The sequence below is a fragment of the Notamacropus eugenii genome, chromosome 7 (assembly GCF_028372415.1).
Source record: "Notamacropus eugenii isolate mMacEug1 chromosome 7, mMacEug1.pri_v2, whole genome shotgun sequence".
Taxonomy (NCBI): Eukaryota; Metazoa; Chordata; class Mammalia; order Diprotodontia; family Macropodidae; genus Notamacropus; species Notamacropus eugenii.
Window position 1 is genome coordinate 34,621,959 of NC_092878.1, and position 19,846 is coordinate 34,641,804.

General features: G+C 37.9%; 1 protein-coding gene across 1 annotated transcript in view; it reads left to right on the top strand.

Annotated features, from left to right (window-relative positions):
* Window positions 1-19,846, top strand: part of DGLUCY (D-glutamate cyclase) — a 208,993-nt gene that overhangs the window by 18,172 nt on the left and 170,975 nt on the right. The window contains 1 exon segment of the mRNA XM_072624965.1: window positions 16,662-16,807. The gene's annotated coding sequence lies outside the window, so the exon portion shown is untranslated.

The window sequence follows — 19,846 nt, forward strand, 5'->3', positions numbered from 1 at the left end:
TTTGGGGCCCAACTAGGTCATTGTAATTTCACACCATTCAATTTCCATTGTTTTATTGTTGCTTTTCTTTCTGTTTATCTTGTTAAAAGTTTTATTCATCATATTTGTTATTTCTTCTAGCATAGTAATGAAATTCCATTAAAGGCATGCACCATAACTTGTTTAGCCATTCCCCTGTTTATGGACATTTATGTTTGTTTCCACTTCTTTGTTACTACAAAGAGTTCAGCTATAAACAGTTTGGTGTATGTGCAGCCTTTCTTTTTTTTATCATTGACCTTCTTGGAGTCTGTTCTTAGAAATGGAATCTTTGGGTCAAAGGGTATGGCTCCCAATGTCAGGGTATTAGTTCCCAGTGATATTCCTAAGCACAGGTCTGACCACATCTCACCTCTGCTCAAGAAACTTCAAGGGCTCCCTATTGCTCTAGGATTAAATGCAAATGCCTGTTTAGTATTTAAAGCCCTTCATAATGTGACTCCAACCTATGTCTCTCCAGATATACTACATACTACTCCTCTTGGCCTTACTGCCCAGAAGATCAATTTGCTGTTCTTCACACAACACATTCTATTCCAGATGTTCAGGCACTGCTTCCTCACTATCATCATTCACAATTCTTCTGCCTCTCTATTCTAATACCACTCCCTATTTGAGGCTTTGCCAGAGTCTTCAGAGCTATTAGCGCCTCCCCTCCTGAAATTATCTTCCATTTCCTGTACTTTTTGTATATTTTGTGTCTAATTATAAAGGCAGTCTGGTATTGCAGTAGATAGAGTACTGGGCCCGGAATCAGGAAGACTTGAGTTCAAATGCAGCCTCACACTCTTCCTACCTGTGTGACTCTGGGCAAGTCACTTAAATCTCTGCCTCACTTTCCTCACCTATAAAATGGGGATAATAATAGTACCGATCCCCAAGGGTCGTTGTGAGGATAAAATGAGGTAACATTTGTGAAAGGTCTTACAAATCTTAAAGCAAAACATAAATGCTCTCATTGTTATTATTATTATTACATATTATTATTATTACTACATATTATTATTATTACGTGTCATATCCTCCAGTAGAAAATCAGCTCACTGAAGCTGTTTCGTTTGTATTTTCAGTGTCTTACCACAGGGCTCAGAATATCGTTAGTGCTTAATAAATGCTTGTTAATTCAGTGAGTAATTAATTGAGCTAATGTAACTCTTAGTAGCTGACACTGGGAAAAGCAGCCATAACAAATGTAATTTCAGTCATGCTGTACTCCAGTGGACAGAGGATAAAAGTCTATTCCATTACAAGGGTGAACCAGCTTCCTCATGATACATAAGGGAGAGATGGGCAGGTCACACACTCTTTCCTACTATAAAGGGTTATTAGAAAGAAGGATAATATTACCACAATTGGAGAGACAGGACAGAAACTATAGGAACTGGAAGGCTGCAATTCTTGCCAAAGACTTCAGTCCCACTCTAAGCCTGCGTGTAGGAAGCATATAAAAGCAGGGAGAACAGTGGCCTCTGGCATGGATTTTCTTAAATTGTTCCTTTATAATGTGACTATAATGCTTAGTGTGTTGATTGGGATAAAGGCAGAGTAAGAAAGCTAGGTGAAATACCTTCCAGCCAAGGTAGTACAGCTCTGGGGAGTTTGATTAACTTTGTAGCTTTCTGACTTTGTCTAAGTTTATAGTTTGTATTCTCTTCTAATCATTTCAGGTTGCCCTTGAATCCCTCAGCACATCCTTCTAAGGCTGTTTCTGACCTCCCCAAACTAGGAATTAGTCCCCGAAGCCTCCTGCTCCATTTCCACCCCTCTCATGAGATAATCTCACCTTTTATTTTACCCAGAAGATAGAAGATGTCATGAACTCTCTTACCACTCATCCTCCAAACACCTTTATTGACTCACCTATCCTCTTTTCCTTTAATTTGGTTCAAAGAATAGAATAGCCTTCTCCTCATTCATGGTCAGCCCTTCTATTTGTGCTATTGATCTTACCCCACTCATCTTCTCAACTAGCTTGTTCCACCATTAATCATCTCTGTCTCTCTCTGTCTCTCTCTCTCTCTATATATATATATCTCCTCAGTTTCTCCTTAACTACTGATTTCATGTCTGCCTGCTGCCTACAAACGTCTGCCCCTCAGTCCAGGCATCTCTTTAAGCTGTTGTCCCCTTTCTTTCCTCCCTTTTATTGTTAAACTCCTTGAAAGAATAGTGATCTCTTTTCCCACTTCACCAAAGCTCATTCATTTCTCTGGCTTCAGACACCACCACTCCACTGAAACTTTTCTCTCCCAGGTCCCTAATGATTTCTTAAGTGCTACATCTAATGACGCTTTATCGGTCTTGATCTTTCTTGTCTTTTGTTCTGTATTTGACTACCTTTCCCTAAAAACTCTCTACTCTCTTGGCTTCTCCATGTAATCTTATTTTTTCATGGCTTTCCTTTTTTATGTATCCTTCTTGGTCTCTTTAAAGGATCTTAATCCCTCTGCTGCCTCCTAAGCATGAATTTCTCTCAAACTTCTTTCCTAGCCCCCCTCTTCCTTCTCTCCTGACACTCCCTCTATTCCTTGATGATTTCATCAGCTCTCATGGCTTCCATCATGACTTCTATACAAATGAGTCACAAACCTATATAGCCTACCCTGAGCTCTAATTCCATATCTCTAACTTGCCATTAGTCATCTTTACCTAGTTATTCTATGGACTCCTAAAACTCTTTTCCCCCTAAACCTGTTCCTCTTCCAGATCCACCCCCCCCCCCCATTTCTATCTGTGCAAGAAAGCAGCATGATAGAGTGAGAGGAATCAGAGTTGGAGTCAAAAGAAATCTGGGTCCATCATTTGGGGAATAGCTGAACAAGTTGTGATATATGAATGTCATATAATACTATTGTGCTGTAAGAAATGATGAACAGGACTTCAGAGAGGCCTGGAAGGACTTATATGAACTGATACTGAGTAAAATGAGCAGATCCAGGAAAACATTGTACACAGTAACAGCCACAGTGTGTGAGGAAAGTTTCTGATTGAATTAGCCCTTCACAGCAACGCAAGGACCTAAAATATTCCCAAAGGACTCTTGAGACAAAGTGCCATCCACATCCAGAGAACGAACTATGGAATCAGAATGCAGAGTGAAGCAGAATATTTTCTCTTGTGTTATGTTTTGTTTTGTTTTTTCTCATGGTTTCTCCCATTAATTTGAATTCTTCTATGCAACATGACTAATGTGAAATTGTGTTTAATAAAAATGTATGTGTAGAACCCATATAAGATTTGCATGCCATCTTGGGGAGGGGAGAGGGGAGGGAAGGAGACAAAATCTAAGACTTAATGGAAGTAATTGTAGAAAAGTGAAAACAAATAATTTTTTAAAAATTAAAAAAAAATAAAATCAGCATGCAACACTTACTAACTATATGAGCATAGACAGGTCAGTTTACTTCACTGAACCTAAATTTCCTTATCTATAAGACTGGAATTAATGATAAGTGTAGTATCTACTTCCTAGGGTTGAAAATACTTTGTAAATTTTGAAGAGCTATATAAAAGTTTATTGTTATTATTATTGATAGCATCACCATCGTTCAGCCCCAAAACTTTGGGGGCATCTTGTACTTGTCTTCTTTTGCCCTCCACATTCAATGAGTTGCCAAGTACTACTGATTCTGTTTCTGTAATAATTTTCACATTTACCCTCTTCTTTTCCACTGACTTTGCCACCGGGCCTTTACCTTCTCTTATCTGTGTTACTATAATAACCTCCTAAATTACTTAAGGAGATTAAAATAGGGAAATTGTCTTCAGTCTCTCCCTTCTCTTAATCATCCATCTCATAGCTGCCAAAATAATCTTAATGCACAAGTATTATCATATCACTCCTCTGCTCAAAAACTTTTATTAGTTTCCTCCTAAATCATAGATTCACAGAATCTCAGAGTTTGAAAGAAATTCAGCAGCCATCTAATCTAGTCCAGCCTATATCCGAATAGGAGTGATGTCTACCACAATTGTCACAAGTGCTTATCCATCCTTCGTTTGAAAACCTGCAACAACAGAGAACTCACTACCTCCTGAGGCAGACCAGTACACTTTTGGATAATTCTAATCTAAGCAAATTTTTCCTTACCCAATGCCTAAATCTGTCTAAATGAAATTTCCATCAATTTTTCTTCATCCTGCCCTCTGTGGCTAAGCAGAACAAGTTTGATCTCTGTTCTACATCAGGCCATTATATACCTGAGGAAAGCTTACTTATTCTGAATCTTTTCATCTCCAGGCTAAATCTCAAGTTCCTTCAGATGATCCTTACTTATCCTTATATGGTCTGGTCTCTAGTCTTCTTGTCATCCTATTTACTGTCTTCTTGATGGGATCCAGTTTGTTTATGTCCTAACTAAATATAATACCAGATGTGGTCTGAACTGGGAGATTCGCTCTTTTGCTTTGGACATAAATTCTGTCCTAAATAAGCCTAAAATTGCATTCCTTTTATGAATGCCAAGTCATATTGTTGATTCATGTTGAACATATAGTCAGTACAACCCCAGATCTTTTCCAAAGAAACTATTTTCTAAATGAGTCCTCCCTATCTGTTTTTGTGAAGCTGATTTTGAGAACGCTAGTGTACATCTTATCTTATTAGATTTGACTTACACAGCAAACTTTCCAAGACCTTTTTAAAAGCTAATTCTACAAATGAAAAGAAATGCTAGGGAAGGTAGCCTAGCACTACCAGATCTCACATTGTATTATAAAGCAGCAATTATCAAAACCACTTGTTTACTGGCTAAGAAACAGAAAGGTAGACAAGTAGAATAGGCTAGGTATTCAAGACACAGTAGGCAATGAATATAGCAATCTCCTGTTTGATAAACCCAAGGACCCCAGCTTCTGGGATAAGAACTCACTGTTTGACAAAAATTGCTGGGAAAACTGGATAACAGTGTGGCAGAAACTAGGCACAGACCCATGCCAAATACCCTACACAAGAATAAAGTTCAAATGGGTGCACAATCTAGGTATAAAGATGGATACCATGGGCAAACTGGAGGAGCAAGGAATAGTGTATTTATCATATTTATGGAAAAGGGAAGAATTTTTGACTAAAGAAGAGATAGAAAGCATTATGAAGTGCAAGATGGATAATTTTGATTACATTAAACTGAAACGTTTTTGCACAACCAAACCCAATGCAACCAAAATTCGGAGGGATGTAGTGTGTTGGGAAAGCATTTTTTACAGCTAATCTCAGGGATAAAGGCCTCATTTGTAGAATATATAGAGAACTGAGTCAAATGTACAACAATACAAGTCATTCCCCAATTGATAAATGGTCAAAGGATATGAACAGGCAATTTTCAGAGGAAGAAATTAAAGATATCTATAGTCACATGAAAAAATGCTCTAAGTCACTTTTGATTAGAGAGATGCAAATCAAAACAACTCTGAGGTCCCACATCACACCTATCAGATTGACAAACATGACAGAACAGAAAGATGATAAATGTTGGAGAGGATGTGGGAGAGCTGGAACACTAATACGCTGTTGGTGGAGCTATTAGCTCATCCAACCATTCTGGAGAGCAATTTGGAACTATGCCCAAAGGGCTACAAAAATATGCATACCCTTTGACCCAGCAACACCACTTCTAGGACTGTATCCCCAAGAGATCATAAGAATGGGAAAGGGTCCCATATGTACAAAAATATTAATAGCAGCACTATTTGTGGTGGCCAAAAACTGGAAATCAAGGGGATGCCCATCAATTGGGGAATGGCTGAATAAATTATGGTACATGAATGTAATAGAATACTGTTGTGCTATAAGAAATGATGAACAGGAAGACTTCAGAGAGGCGTGGCAAGACTTATATGATCTGATGCTGAGTGAAAGGAGCAGAACCAGGAGAACTTTGTGCACAGCAACGACTACAGCGTGAGAGAGTTTTTTCTGGTAGACTTGGATCTTCATAGCAAGGAGATTCCGTCCCTGCAGCCCGCTTGGATCTGCTCCGATCTGCTCCTCTCAGTGCTGCACAACCAAGGCAGGGCTGGGCTCTCCTCTGGTCCAATGCACGAAGGACCTTTGGTGTCAGGTTTTCAGGTCTGTCTGGAGCAGAAATCTCGTCCAATGCGTTGTTCTGTGGCTTCTGCTGCTCCAGAATTTGTTGGGAGTTCTTTACAGATATTTTATGGGCTGTGGGTTCGGAGCTAGCGTATGTGTGTCTTTCTACTCTGCCATCTTGGCTCCTCCCCCTCCCCCAATTTTCAAAAACAGTCTATATAGTATTCGAATTAACTGTTCTTTAAATGTTTGATAGAATTCACTTGTAAATCCATCTGGCCCTGGAGATTTTTTCCTAGTGAGTTCATTGATGGCTTGTTCAATTTCTTTTTCTGAGATGGGGTTGTTTAAGTATTCAACTTCCTCTTCTGTCAGTCTGGGCAATTTGTATTTTTTTAAATCCTCATCCATCTCATTTAGATTGTTGAATTTGTGGGCATAAAGTTGGGCAAAGTAATTTCTAATTATTGTTTTAATTTCCTCCTCGTTGGAGTTGAGTTCACCCTTTTCATTTTTGATATTAGTAATATGATTTTCTTCTTTCTTTTTTTAATCAAATTGACCAAAAGTTCATCCATTTTATTAGTTTTTTTGGTTTTATTTATTAATTCAATAGTTTTCTTAATTTCAATTTTATTAATCTCTCCTTTGGTTTTCAGTATTTCTAATTTGGTATTTACTTGGGGATTTTCAGTTTGTTCTTATTCTAGTTTTTTCAGCTGCATGTGGAAGTCATTGATCTCCTCTTTCTCCATTTTATTTATGTAGGCATTCAAAGATATAAAACTTCCTCTAAGAACTGCTTTTGCAGTATCCCATAAAATGTAGTAGGTTGTCTCATTATTGTCATTCTCTTCAATGAAGTTATTGCTTGTTTCTATGATTTCTTGTTTAACCTACTCCTTTAGGATTAGATTATTTAGTTTCCAATTAATTTTTGGTTTATCTTTCCATGGCCTTTTATTACATATAATTTTTATTGCATTATGATCTGAGAAAGATGCATTGACTATCTCTGCCTTTCTGCACTGGATTGTGAGGTTTTTATACCCTAGAACTTGGTCAGTTTTTGTATATGTGCCCTGTACCTCTGTGAAAAAGGTATATTCCTTTCTATTCCCATTCAGTTTTCTCTAGAGATCTATCATATCTACCTTAACCAGAGTTTTATTTACCTCCTTAACCTCTTTCTTGTTTATTTTGAGATTAGGTTTATTAAGTACATAGAAGGGGAGGTTGAGGTCCCCTACTAGTGTAGTTTTACTGTCTGTTTCATCCTTCAACTCCCCCAACCTCTCCTTTAAGAATTTGGATGCTATACCACTTGGAGCATACATGTTTAGTAATAGTATTGCTTCATTGTCTGTTGTGCCTATTAGCAGGATATAGTTTCCCTCCTTATCTCTTTTGATTAAATCTATTTCTGCATTTGCTTTGTCTGAGATTAGGATTGCTACCCCTGCTTTTCTTACATATGCTGAGGCACAATATATTCTTTTCCAACCTTTTACCTTTACCCTGTGTGTATCCCCCCATTTCAAATGTGTTTCTTGTAAACAACATATTGCTGGATTATGGCTTTCAATCCATTCTGCTATCCATCTCCGTTTTATGGGAGAGTTCATTCCATTCACATTCACAGTTACGATTACAATCTGTGACTGCCCCTCCATCCTCTTTCCCACCATTTGTGCTTTTAGTTCTCCCATCGCCCTTCCCCTTCTCAATAGAGTTTTTACTTTTCACCACCACCTCCCTCAGTCTTCCCTTCTTTCAGCCCCCCTCCCTTTTACTCCCCTTTACCTTTACTACTTCTTCCCTCCCTTTTAGCTTCCCCTCCCCTTTCTTCCTCCTTCCCCTCCTACTGCCTATAGAGCTAGTTATATTTATATACTTAATTAAGTTTATTGCTCCCTCCTTGAACCAAATCAGATGAGAGTATATCACAATGGATTCTGGTTTTTATTCCATTTTGTTATCTGTTTCTGTTTTAGAGATGAGTTCATTTTATTCACACTCACAGTTATGATTAGTAACTGTGTATTCCCTACATCCTATTTTTTTCCCTTGTTTATCCTTGTGTCTTTCTTTTTACCCTGTCCTTCCTCAAAAGTCTGTTTTGCTTTTTACCACTGGCTCCCTTAATCTGTCCTCCCTTTTATCAGCTTCCACTCCCTTTTCTTATCACCTTCCTCCCTATTTCCCTGTAGGGTAAAACAGATTTCTGCACTCAACAGTGTTTATGTTATTCCCTCTTTGATTAAATTCTGATGACAGTAAGGTATTTTAATTCTTGATAGTTTTCTTCCCCTTTTGGGCTGACTTGCCCTGTAGTATTTTAGGACATAGGTTTCTACTTATCCTTTCTCTGAACCCTTTGAAAGATACTCATCTGTCTTGGCCTCATTACAGCATTTTTTCCTGTTGAACACCTCCTCCTAGGTTTCTCTCCTTTAGTAGTTTTAATAGCTTTAAACAACATTAAGATTTTGTGGGACACTTTGTATATGGTTGATATAAGTAGGCTATAGAACATTATCAACAATGACATATAGAGTAATTGAAAGAAGATTCCATGCCTAAATGTTCTCTCTTCTCAATTCCATCTGCTGGTTTCTGTGGCTTCCTCCAAGTCCCAACTAAAGTCTCATCCTCTATAAGAAGACTTTCATAACCTCTCATAATTCTAGTGCTTTGCCCTCTTTTAATTTTTTCCTGTCTATAGCTTGTTTGTACATATTTGTTTTCTTCTTGTCTCCCCTGTTAGATTGTGAGCTCCTTAAGGGCAGAGAGTAGCTTTGGCATTTCTTAGGATCTCCAGTGCTTAAGTAGGCACTTAATAAATGTTTATCTACTGACAGAACAAAAGGAAAGCCTTCTGCATATTGTGCATATCCTCTTTGGGGAATTTATGAAAAGGCAGAAAAAGAAGCACAGGAAGTGAAAAGGTATAGATAGGAAAATGATCTGTTGACTGTGGAGGGAAGGAAATAAGTACCTACTATGTAGCAGGTACTCTGCTAAATACTTTATGTATACTATCTCATTTGATCCTCACAACAATCTTGTAAATAGGTGCTCTTATTATCCCCTTTTACAGCTAAGAAACTGAGGCAAATGGGGGTAAGGTGACTTGCCCAAGGTCACACATTTAGTAAATGTCTAAGGTCACATTTGAACTCAAGTCTTCATGCCTTCATAGGCCCAGGGGCTCTATCCACTGCACCACCTGCCTACATCCATGAGATCATGAATCTGTTTCAAGTATCAAAGCAGCTCTAGCTTCCAATATAGTGCATTACATGCAATAGACTCTTGGTAAAAGTTTACTGGATTGAATTATTGTGTGTACCCCAAGGAAAAATCTTTGAAGAATAAAAGATCAACCGAAGACTAGTAGAGGTGTGTATGGCATGTATAAATAGGGCACAGCATGTTACCCACAGTAAATTGCATGCAAGATGCAATGAAAATGAGAAAGAAAGTAGATCAGTCATGAAACAAGAGCAAGAGATAACAGATGGATAGCCAGCATGATGCACCACTATCTGTAATATTGAGACCTAAGCACTATATAAATGAAATTGATAGTGATGACAATGTATTTTGTCTCCCCTACAAGAAGAGACTCCTTGAAGTTAAGAACTTTGTCTTTTATTTCTTTTCTGTCCCTTACAGTACCTAGCACAGTGCTGGGCACATAGTAGATGCAACATAACAGATACTTATTGATTGTTTGCAATACTCAGCTAAACATTTTTATTTTGCTCATATTATATTTCAGTATATTTGTGGAGTGTCTAGCAGTGAACTTGGCTCTACTATTCTCTCTATGCTGTTTTTCAATTCTAGTTCAAGTCAGGCAGGCATTTTAAGAAACCGCATTGAGGTAGACATGAAGGTAAAGGGAGGCAGCAGCTTGAACCTACAAACCAGTTGTAGAGGAGGAGGCAGAAGGAGAGGCAGAGAGTTTGATTCAGTGTAGGTGTGACTGTAGCTGATGAGTCAGGCTGCTTCTGTTGACCTCTGAGATCAAGAACTGAGAAATTTTTTTTTAGTGCTGTGTCCTACAGGAAAACAAGGATTAAGTGCCTCATATTGCTTATTTTGTGCTGTTGAAATTAGAGGATACACTGTCTCCAGCTATCTGTTAACTCCTCAGCTGCATTTATCAGCACAGCAACCTAATACAATGTTTCTTTTTCAAAAAATTATTATTGAATTTTCTTTTTCTGTTACAATTTCCCCCAAGCTAGTTTCCTAAGAATACTTTTCTCACACCTGCAGTTTGCTCAGATAAGATAGAATATTTAAGACCTCTGTCCTATATTCTTTTGGGGAGTACTAATTAATTTTTCCCCTAAAGCAGACCCTTTAGGGTCTTCTCAGCAGGCATGATGTTATTGTTTAACCAGTCTTTTCCTTCTAGAACTTCTTTGTGTAACAACATTAGAATAGAAGTTATTTCTAAGAATTTAATCCAACTCTACCTTGAAATTTACTAAAGGAAGTAGTGGATATGTTCCAGAAATAGATAATGTCTTAGTGGGGTGGGGCTAGGAAATACAGACCCAAAAAGAATATGAGTTATGACTTGTTACTGGCCCCATATATATGTCTATATGTACATATATGTGTATATGTACACGTATGTACATATTACATATATTTAAATTTTAAAATATGCATATAACAAAATATAGTCTGATTCATTATATGTATTACATCATTAGCATTAAATAATATATATAGCCAGCAACATATATATAGCTACTCAGCAAATAAATATTATATATGCGTAATATATATTGTATACATATTCACATTCACACATATGTTCATATAAGTATATGTGTGTGCATATGTGTGTAACCAAGCAGGAAGAAGACAGTGACCTTGTTCCCAGGGCTTAATTTTGTTCTTATGCTTTTTCCCCTTCCCATAATTTGCCTAGAAAATCAAAAGATTCTCTCTCTCTCTCTCTCTCTCTCTCTCTCTCCCCATAGATACATATATAAAATAGTTAGCATCCCGTAATATATATAGCCATTAATATATATACAGCTAGCCAGCATTCATGCATGCATGTGTGTGTGTGTGTGTGTATAGTGCATGTGTGTATACACATGGCAAGATTGCACTTAAGCCAGAGGAAGACAGTGATTTCATTCCTAGGGCTTAGTTTCTTCTTGTGTTTTTTTCTCCATCCCATCATTTGCATGGAAAATAAAAAGAAATTTGGAGTTGAGAAACCTGGTAGTGAAAGGCTTGAATCTAGAGAGCCCTAGGCAATTTTTTGGAAGCTTGAACTCTAAACTGACGCTGACAATGTTCAGTTTAGCAGTTGGACAGTAAACAGGAAACTATGAGGAATTTCTAACCCTAAGTCAGAGTGAAGAGGCTGTAGTAGATACAGAACAGGCCTCTCTCAAGAATATCCTTGGTTGAAGTCTTGCCTCTGACAACTGCTGTGATACTAGGCAAGTTGCTTAAACCTTTCAGTTCTCCCAGACAACTCTTTATAAGTATAAGTTGCAGAATAGTTTCATACACACATGAAATAAAAGATCCAAGCTCCCCTCCCCACCAAAAAAAAGACCAGAATGAGTCCTGATAGAGGCTAAAAAATAGATTTAAGTCTCTAGGCACTACTTAGTTGGAAATGTTCTATATTTCAAAGAGTTCAACTCCTGAAAATCTTCTATTAGAGCCTAGGGTTCAAAACAGACAAAGATATTTTTATAGAATATCTCATAACTGGGTATGTGAAGGCTCTCCTTTTCTAAAAGGGCCACATCAAAGGCTTCTGGGCTCCAAGCTAAAAGAGGGACATAGCAGCACCTATTCTTTCTCTTAGAAGGTGTACTGGTGCCTCAGTTAAAGATTCCATTTGGAGTCAGAACCTGGGAGCAAAGAATTTCCAAAACCTTCTGCCCAGTCCTATTAGAAGTCTTACCTGGCAGCATTTGACAATGACCTCAGGACCAGTGGAACACCATGGATCAGTGGCCACATGAGGCCAGCAGAGAACAACTGACCAAGTCTACATTTCATACAGAGACTATATCCTACCCAGAACGGACTATAAATCATGAGGATGGAGAAGAAGATAGGGAAGGGACAGGGAGGAAGAAAATGATGACATTACTAGAATAACTTATGGCCCTACAACATCAAGGGTAAGGGTTAGCTCTCTCTATGTATGTTTTGTTGCATGTTTTTTCTGTGTATTTCTCATATGTTCCTTACCTAGGTTCACTCTTTCTCCTGTGGAAGCGTGTGAAAAACCTCGTTTTTAGTTTCTCTAGCAATACTAATACAATAAAACAAACCAAAAAAACAACCCGCAGAAAACCCTTTCCAGACTTCCCTGTGTGAAACTGAAGTAGGTTGAGAACAAAGGGATTTTCTTAGGAGTATGGATCAAGGTTGGTAACTGAAACATAGATTAATGAGTACATCTTGCCTTATCTATCCTTAAAGTGTTCGACCTATCTACTGGCAGTCTCTTCCCTGCCTCATCTCTTTGTACTATAATCCATTCTCCACACAGCTGCAAAAAATCAACCAGTTAATCTGTCAGTAAGCATTTATTAAGTACTTACTATGTGCCAGGAACTGTACTAAGTACTAGAGACAGAAAGAAAGGCAAAAACAGTATGTGTCCTCAAGGAGCTGACTTTCTAATGAGAGAGACAACATTTAGACTACTATGTACATACATAGATAAGTGGTGGTGTATATAAGAGATAGATCGATCAATTGATTGATTAACTCATGCAGAGTAGATGGAAAGTAATCTCAGAAGAAAAGTACCAACTGGGAGAGGGGGAAGGAGGAGGTCAGGAAAACCAGATAATGGATTCCTCTCCTAAATTCCTGCCTTATGCTGTTGAATCTACACTAAGTCTTAAATTCATCACTTATCTGTGGAGTACTTAGTCTTTTTAATCAGTGTGTCAAGGGCATACAAAGATGAATGAGTCTGTTCTTGTCTTTAAGAAACTCCCCCATATGAATACACCCAATGAAGACCTCTCAAGTATTAGTATTTTAGTAGATAAATTCTGCCTGAAGCACAGAGGGGTTGGATGATTTGCCCAGGGTCACATACCCCATAAATGTAAGAAGTGGAACTTGAAGCCAGATCTTCACAACTCCTAGACCAAGACTCCTTCCACTAGCCATGGGGCCTGTAGAGGTATGGATATAATAAATAATAAAACACAGAATGTGATGTGTCATAAAAGAGAAACAAACATCATGCTTTGGAAGTTCAGAGTAGGAAGAAGTCACTTTGGAGCAGGTCTTAAGGGAATGGTAGTTGTTTTTTTTTTGCCATGAGTGCTCCTTCTCACCTTTAGTTCCTAGACACCATATGCATTTTAATAACAGTATTCTAGAGACATCTGTGTGGTCACACACCAAGAAGGGGTTGAGGTGTAATGGATAGACCTGCTTCATCCAACTCCACTTATTCCCATAATGACTGTGTGACCTTGGGCAATTTACCTAACTTTTCAATTCCCCCAGGCAACCTCACTAGAAGAAATTTGTAGAGAAGGTACTTACCTGTGTAGGTAAAATTTTCCTCACTGTGAGTTGCCTATACTAATGAAATCACAGTTGGAGTTAAAAATAAAAACGAAATCTGGAGGGAGTACAACAATAGAGTGATGGTGACTTTATGTGATGTGGCAAGTCAATGGAAAATGAAAGATTCATAGCTTGCCAAAGTTGAAAAGAATCTTAGAATTCTTCTAGGCCAACCCCATCATTTTACAGAGAAGGAAACTGGACCCCAGAGAAGTTGCTTACCTATGGTAACATAGTAGGTGCTAGAACCAGTTATCTCACTTCAAAATATAGTGGTACTCTTTCAATTAACCTTGATTATACTTGAGGAGTAGGTGGACCCTTGTCATATCTGTCAACTTATAACATCTTTGTGGACATCCTCCTACATCACCTTTCCACAGGGCAAGTCCTGTTGATTTTGTGTGGAAAGAAGAAGGGATGGCATTTGAAAGGAAAAATTTCTACCATTGACATAGTCATAGAAGCAAAGGAGTTCAGAACTAAATGTGAGTTCAGCTCCCTCATTCAGCAAACATTGGTGGCCTTAGAAAAAACACTTTTAGTGGAGTACTGGGAACAGAAGGCAGATTAGAGTGGACTTGAGAGTGCATGGCTGATGAAGAAGTAGAGGCAACAAGGGAAGGCTTTTCTTGATATTTGACCATAAAGAGAGGAGAGTGATAGTATGACAGCTCTAAGTGGGGTGGAAGATGTAGCAAGGTTCAGACAAAGTTATTTTCAAGACAGGGAAAACCTAAGCATATTTGTAGGCAAAAGAAAAAGAGATGGTGGGAAGGGAGAAATTAAAGATGAAGGAGATAAATGGGTGTGGCCTGGTCCATCAGATGTTAAGAAGAATGGGACCAAAGTCACAAAGAGGTGAGCCTTGAAAAAGAAGAGGGACATTTCTTTTTCTTCCTCCTCCCAAGAAATTCCTTTGTTTTCACTTTGCTCTCATCTCTTCAGAAATTTGTTCCTTTCTGTATTTTTCCTTTTAAGTATCTTTCTGTAAGATTTGCCCAAAACTGAGAGTGGGACATTAAAATCTTCCGCCGTTATTGCATTACTGTCTGTATCTTGTAATTCAGTTAACTTTTCCTTTGTGAATTGATGTTGATATTGCTTAATTGTCTGTGGTTCCCCTCAGCCTAGTTTCTTGTTTATCTTTTTATGTTTTAAGTGTTTGTTTTTGCTTTGTCTGATGGCGGGATTACAGCTCTTGATTTCTTTTTAATTTACCTGATGCCCTTCATTTTTATTCTGTGTATGTCTTTATTTTTCAGATGTGTTTCTTGTAAGCTACAGATTGTAGCATTTTGTTTTCTTATATACTCTGTCACTCTTTTTCATTTTATTGTGTTGTTTAACCCTTCACATGTAAATTTATAAGAGGTTCATATATTCTGTATATGCCTCTAAAATTATTTTTTTTTCTGAATTAAGGACTTTTCCTCCTTTCTTCTGTAAAGGCAATACTTTGTTTTGTTTTTCAGGTATTTTTGCCTAACCTACTTTTAAAGAAATGCTTTTTCTTAATCTACTTATTTATTCCTTCTTTAGATTCTGTATTTCTCATGGAATAAAAGCTTCTAAGATACCTATTTTGAGTGCCTTCTAAACAATTTGTACTTTTGCCTTGTAGATCTTGCCCCTCTCCCCTTTTTCTGTTATACTTCACTCTTAGAAATACCAGTTTCTATAGAAGATAGCACCAATAGAAGTATTTCCACATGATAAGGATTTTCCCATATCTCAGACTGTTCATTTTATGACCACTTCCTGCCTTCCATTTTATTTTCCATGGAATCTCCTCTTTGGGGGCATAATCTTCCATTCTTCAGGATATCAGTTGCCCCTAGGAGCTCCAGTTTCCCTTTTCCCTAGTCACAGTGCTGTTCATGGAGGTACAGTATTCTCTCAGAGGTTTCAATTTCTCTAAGGACCAGATCACTGCAGATGATATCCATTGTAAAGTCCACTATAGGGACCCTATTGACACACTCTTCAGTGGGACCCCCTCCCTACTGGAAAAAGATTTTATCATTTTCTTCTCTGTTTCGGTTTTTTCCCTTCCTTTGCCTATACTCACTCATTCTCCTGTAGGCCCTCTTCTTCCTGAGATACAACAGAATTTGTTTCCCCTTCACTATTGACCATTTACTTAATTAGAGTACTTCACACATTCCTTTTTATCTTTCTCCACTCTTCCCTTTTATATACCCTCCCATTCTGCAATTTAGGCACACACAAAAAACACTGATTGTCTTGTAGGAAGCATATGATGAGGTTCCACGGTGTTTCAGGCCTATTTCTCCACCATTATTTCTTCCATTTGTCCACTTTCACTCTTGTTTCCCTGTATGCTTTTAGAAAGAAATCTCTTAATACTCCCCCTTTTTTTGTTTATTTGTTGTTGTCGTTTTTAACTCCATAGATGTATTTCCTGTTCTAGTTCTCCTCGCCCCACCACCTTGTTTCTGGTGTAATTAATTTTGTCACCTGTGCTTTCCTTGGTTGTTAACTTGTTTACTTATTTCGTATTTCTGTGTCTGAGTTGTTTGCAAAGCAAATAATCTGCTCCAGTCTGGGTTTTTCTTAATTTTTGTAGAAATGCTTCAAATGCTTCTTTTATCGAATATTCATCTTTTTAATTGGTGATCAGACTCTGATTTACAATACATGTCACTTTGGGTTGCATCTTAAGTTCTTTGCCTATTCATAGTACATTATTCTGTTCCCCCCTGCAGATTCTCCATAAGGTTCTTGGTATCTGAGATCGCAGAGATAGCTAAAATTTATCACTCATGTCTAATTCCTATTTTTGAGAGCTTTGAGAAGCTGGAAGAATTGAGCAGAAATGATTAGTCCATCATGTTGGTTATATGACATGAAAGAAGAAGCATTTACTTTGTATATATTGTTCATATTAAGTACGCACCTATTATTTCTACCCCTTGCAGAACGTAAGCTCCTTGAGGATAGGGACTTATTTTCATTTTTGTTTTTGTATCCTTAGCAACTAGCAGAGTGCCTGGCCCATAGTGGGCACTTAGCAAAAACTTGATGAAATGGATCAAAGACAGAAGTCTTGAGTTATAGAGGAAGCTCATCTCATGTGGTGAGGAAGAAAGCAAGGTCATTACTGCTGAGACTGGCAGGTTGGTGAGTTGTGGTTGGGGGGTTTGAGGAGGGTGGATGAAAAAAATGAAAGCCTAGACAGGTTGTGGGTTTTGCCCAATTTCACATGGAGAAATCCACAGAGCCAGGACTAAAATACAGACCTTTGTTCCTAGTTGAGTGTCACATTTCTTCTCATTTTTCCGTGAAGGCCAAACCCACCATATAGGCATAATTGTCCAAAAATTACAGCTTTAACTATAGAAGTTTGTCTGTTTGTTTGGTTTTGGGCAGAAAGTACTTAAGAACCACTATTCAGTTCTTTGTGACGGGGCACCTAGGTAGTGCAATTCATAGAATGCTGGTCTGGGGTCAGAAGACCCGAGTTCAAATCCAACTTCAGAGACTGACTAGTTATGTGACTCTGGGCAAGTCACTTAACCTCTGTTTGCCTCCATTTCCTCATCTGTAAAATGAGGATAATAAAAATACTTGCCTCCCAGGATTGTTGTGAGGATCAAATGAGATATAAATTATAAAGTGCTTAGCAGAAGAGCTGGAATATACTAAGTGCTATACAGATGTTAGTTATTATTATTTCTTGGCCTTGAAATATTCTGACCCATAATAATGCTACTGTTGAGAAGGTGCTCCTTTACTGACTTGGTTTGCTGCATTCTTTCCTCATTAAGAATTCAGGTTATATACTCAGCCTGAGAGTAATCTCTAGTTACTGACTTCTGCTAACATACATGAACTGTTTTTCTCTGACCCACCAAAATCAGATCGACATATCTAGCCTGGAGGAGGGGAAGGAGACTCAGAATCTCAGAATAGGATTTCACTACCATAATGTTGAGCAAATTCAGTAAATTACTAGTGACCTGAAGCATGGAAACTAGGAAACTATTTCAAAGATTACCTCACATGTTTATGGACTTCTACATTTGTATTTTGTAAATGTCGTTATCTTTCCTGATGAGCACATTTAGCGATTACAACTGCCAGTAAGCCTGGTTTGTCAGAATTCCTTCTCCATATACTTCTGCTTTAAAAAAAAAGTTCCACCCATCCTTCAATTATCCATGGTAGGGACTCTCTCATTTTTTTCCTCTGTATCTCTAGCACCTAGAACAGTACTTACCACATACATAGAGGGTCCTTAGCAAATGCTTTTCAATTGATTGATTGATTGATTAAGGCCTAGGTCAAATGCCATCCTTCTATGAAGCCTTACTCTCCCTCCTCTGAATTCTTCCAGTACTTAGCGTAATGCCTGGCACATAGGAAGTGTTTAAAAAATGTTGATTTATTGATTGATTGAACTCCAATGGTAATTTTGTTGATACCACTCATGGCACTTAACATATGTAGCTTTGAAAGAGATAACCTTGTTGTTTCTGTGCCTGCTAAACTATAATCTCCTGAGAGCTCTCCCCCAGTGCTAAGCACATGGGCTTGAATATAATTAGGTGGACAGTAAACATTTGTTGAAAGAGAGATGAATGAATGTCACAGGCAACAAAGCAAAAGACAAAGGAAAAACTAAGAGAAAGATACCCATTGTGTTATAGTGGGGAAAAACACTAAATAGAAGAGTCTCCAACTTGGACTTGAGTTGCATTTCTGTCATTAACTTCCTTTATGACCTTGGACAGATGCTTTTTCCTCTCCCATCTTCACCTCCCTCATGTTTGAATCGAGACGCATGGACTAGATGACTTTTAGTCTATCTCAGTTCTAACTTTTAAAAATTCTACAATTTCAAGTAATCGGTCACTATAAACTAAGCACAAAAAAACCCTCAATTCATCTGCATTGTCTAAGACATAAACAAAATCTGGATTTGGGATTCTGTGTTGCAGAGAGGGATAGACAGAAGAAAAGGAAATTGAGAGCAAAGGAAAAGAGGACTTTTAAAAAATAGATATAGAACAAAACAAAAAAAACCCACCTTGCCATCCATCCTCCCAAATGCAATCAGAAATAAATTCATGTTTCCCTCTGACCTAGATTTTAAAGATAATGTATTTAAAACATTATAACTTTTGAAAGCGATCAGTGTATCCTACGCATAGATTTGTCATTCTAGGCAGCACATTGGTAAATGCTTTTGCTGGTGGGTGTGAGAAGTTTTTTTTTTCTTTGGTGGAATGGGAGGTGGATTTTTCGTGGAGGACAGGTAATGTTTTTTTTTGTGTGTTCATCTTTACCCATTTTAGAAAGTAACCTCAGCACTTCTGAGGCAGCCTGGAAGGAAGCTGATATAGTTATTAATTTTAAGCTGCATAAAAGATTCTTAGTCCGTGTCCTGTGTTAAGGAAAGTCACCCTGTCCCAACATTGAGTCTGTATATAACCTCATTGTGATATGGATCACAGGATTTGGAACTAGAAGTGATTTCAGAGACCATCTAGTTCAACCTTCCTTATCTAATGTTCCTTCCAACATTCCTAATTGTGACCCATTCATTTCTGCCTGCCCCTGTGGTATAATTCTGGTCCATATCTTTCCAAAAGTTTTCCATGGAGAATTTACATACATACCAGAGCTTCTCTTTGCTTTCTCAGACGTGGCAAGGATTTCTGGCTGTCCAGCTGTCTTTTCTTGTTCTTGCCTTGTGATCAGCATGTCTTCAATACACAGAGATTTTATTAAGTACTTACTGTGTGTCAGGCGCTGCAATAAAAGGAAAAAGTGAGTGTAAGTGGCCTGGGTACTTCCTGAAGATTACATTCTAATGGGGTAATACAATATGCATCCAACTAGTAAATACTTTTGGGAAAGTCTAGAGAGTCAGCAGAGGAACAGGGAATGAAGTGACCATGGGTATCTCATAAAGTTTTCATTCTGATGGGGCATGTATCTAAGTAAGTAAATACTAATAAATACAAAGCCTGAAGTTAAGAAGACTCATCTTCCTGAGTTCTAATCTAGCCTCAGACACTTACTAGCTAAGTGATCCTGGTCAAGTCACTTAACCCTGTTTTTCTCAATTTCTTCATCTGTAAAATGAATTTGAGGAGGAAATGGCAAACCGCTCCAATGTCTTTGCCAAGAAAACCCCAAATAAGATCATGAAGA